The sequence below is a fragment of the Buceros rhinoceros genome, unplaced genomic scaffold, assembly GCF_000710305.1.
Source record: "Buceros rhinoceros silvestris isolate BGI_N320 unplaced genomic scaffold, ASM71030v1 scaffold16226, whole genome shotgun sequence".
Taxonomy (NCBI): Eukaryota; Metazoa; Chordata; class Aves; order Bucerotiformes; family Bucerotidae; genus Buceros; species Buceros rhinoceros.
This window is the reverse complement of record NW_010418229.1, coordinates 6016-9174: the sequence shown is the minus strand read 5'-3', so window position 1 is coordinate 9174 and position 3159 is coordinate 6016.

Genomic DNA, 3159 nt, shown 5'->3' with positions numbered 1-3159 from the left:
TCTCCCTCCCTTGAGGCAGGCGAGGCCGTTTGCCGTGGCCCAAGCCCTCGCCTCACCCCCGGCTGCCCCCGCTGATGGAGCCCTCCACTGCGGTGCAGGCAGTAGAGAAGGGCTGCGTTAACTCCCCAGGTGCTGCCCAAGGTGCAGCAGGGACGGTGGCGGGACGATGGGGAGAGGGGAACGGCAGTGCTTGAGGCACCCACTTCAGTCCCAGAGGCACGCCATGGTTTGGACATGCAGAGCTAGACACCTTCTGGGCAGGCTGAGCAAGCTCAGGACACCCACCCTCCGGAGCACGTCCCTGAGGTGTCTCCAGCACCTCTCCCAGAGAATTTACATTACTACTGCTGCGGGGAATTTTGGGCTCTGGTGCTTTTTTGCAAAGTCGACATCCCTGTGCAGAGTTTTCTACCTTTTGCTCTCCCATCATCATCCCGTGAGATGAGCTCTGCTTTAATTCAGGCCTCTGCAGGCACGCAGCAGCCCTAATTTCTGCCCTGTATCCCAGCCATGTACTCAGATCCTGCCCCTCGCCCGTGCCAGGAGCCATCCTCCCTCTCTGCACAGCGGAGCAGTTCTGAAGGTGGCTGTAACCGTGCCAAGCCTGACTCGTGTTTTTCCATCTGAGCTCTAGCTCTGGTGCAAAGCCCCCACTGTGTGCCGAGGAAGCGCTTGGGGAGTCCTGAGCCGTGGCTTATGCTTGAGCTGCTAACAAGTTGTTCCAGTGCTAACTGGGAGAACTGGGCAAACTGGGAATTGTGCTGGTGGTAATCACCTGGATATCCAGTCTAACTGACCAGGATCTGGGTTCTCTGCCGTCTGGTTTAGCTGCAGTACGTGCTTAGTACATCCAGGTAGAGGTGGTTGTGTTTGAGAGGTGTGTGGGGGTTCGTTCCTTGCTCAGTAATGACTGACATCACAAAGGTAATTTCAGAGTTAACCACTAGATGCTCCTCGTTTTCCAAGAAAAAAATAGCCCCGAGATAAAGCCAGTCTTGCTTTTGATCTGAACCTGAATGTTAGTAGAGAACGGCTTCAGTGTAAAGCTACACGTAATTGAAAGTCTCATCTCGTTGCTTGAATCCACGTGGGTTTCCGGGTAGATTTGGATACAACTTTTCATGAATCCTGCAAGCTCACCTGGGCCTCTTACCAACCACCAAATGCTTCCCAGTTAAGGTCGGCGAGGAACATCCAGCTGCAGGCAGCACAAGGGGCAGCGTTACCCCACTCCCCCAGCGGCTTTCACATCCCTCTGCTGCTGAGCTGACTTGTTTTCCTCAGCCGACGCATAAGCTCAGGCTAAGAAATGAAAATACCATCACAACTGCCTGAAGAGGCGCTGGGAAGTCACGATGATATCTGCGCGGCCTCTGAGGACCATACGTAGCACCCTGGTAGTTCACTCGTGGTCCGGTGGAAAGAAATGGTGACTGACAGTCAACGGGGACAGAGTAAGAGTGCTTCGGTATGAGAAACGCCTGATGAGGGTGTCAGACTGTCACACCGCTCGTTAGGCGTCACCGCTCAGAAGTCATCAGTCAGAAATCAAGGCTCAAGGGAAAATACTCGGGTGGGAATGTCGGAATCCGCTGCCCTGGTTTTAGACTCTTCCCTAGATGCTCTCTGCTGGCCTCCGTCAGCACTGAGATCCCACAGCAGATGGAGCTCAGGCCGGAGCGAAGGCAGCTGGTCCCGCCAGGGCGTTTGAGGTGCTGGCTCTCCTAACACTCGTTTCTCTGGGTTTGCTGTATTATTTTGCAGGCAGCAGTTACTGCTAAGCAACCCCCGTTAACACGAAGACATTGCACAGTTCTGCTTTCCCTGGCAGCTTCCATGGAGGTGTTGATCCGTGTGCGAGGGAAAGGCTCCCATTGCAGTGCCAGCAAGACTAGGAGGAGTAAATGGAACAGAAGAGGCTTTTACTTCTGTTTTAAGATGACAGGATCACTTAGCAAACCAGCAAAACAAGTCCTACACATCCTGGAGAGAAGGAGCCCTTGCTCCAGCAACTGCCCACTAGAGATCAAAAGCAGATACCCACGTTTTCTGCTCAAAAACAATGTGAAGAGCGATAAGGGGGAAAAAAAATCTACGATGCAAAATGCTGAAGGGTTTTACTCAGTAAGATGCTCCCCTCCTTCAGCCCAGCAGAAGCACAGCCGCCGCCTGGCTCTGGGAGGCAGATCAATTTTTAGGTAGGGAGCGTTTGCAAGGTTCAAAGGGAACACGCTGAAAGGAGGTTGCTGGAGAAAGCGTGTATATACATTATTGATCGTGTTGGCTGCAGAAAGACCTTTTGTGCTATCGTAGACTTGAAGGGCTCTTCATATTTGGCAGTTATAATCCTGAGTAGTCTGAGTAAACTCTTCAGAACTTGGGTGAGGAAGACTTTTAGCCATTACTAGGTGGACACTGGAGAACAGAAGAACATTTCTCAGGCTTCTTTACCATTTGTGTCCATGCACATGTCCACAGAGCAAACTATTACACATAAGTGAGGAATTAATTTTAATCCCCACCGTTGGAGACCATACCATCTCCTTGATGCCTGGATATTGCATAATGCCAGGGCCAGGCAGAATTTCCATCATGCTTCCTTGTAGAAGTACTCCAGGAAAAACATACTCCCGTTTCTTTTGGGAGGTGGCTGAAGTGAGACAGAATCATGGAAAAACCCTTTCAGCCCCTCGAGTCCCCCCGTTCCCCCAGCACTGGCAGGTCCCCACTGACCCCTTTCCCTCAGCAGCACCCGCACACGGCTGGGAAACAAAGATCTCTGCAAGATCAGGAATGCTTCACCTCTCGGGATGGTGCTGAAGGAGTGAAACACCTGCAGTTCAGCTGCTGCTCCTCTACAAACCGTCACGGCAAACACAATCTTAGCCACTAAAGCAGCAAGAGCTGTAACAGCAAGACCACGACGACATGTTAGCGAAGAGTCAGAGACAAAAATAACTGCGCAGAGGTGCCTGTTGTAGAAATACAATATTGCTCGAGATGTCAGCCTCATACCGATGAAACATCTCTGCCACAAAAACGATAAGCACCTGCTTAAGCACTGAATCACGACCGGTTCCATCAGCTCCCTGAGTGCTGCGTTGCAGCGTGGCCCAAATCCTACGTGCGTGCGGGCGAGCTGACCCCTGCCGCGGGTTA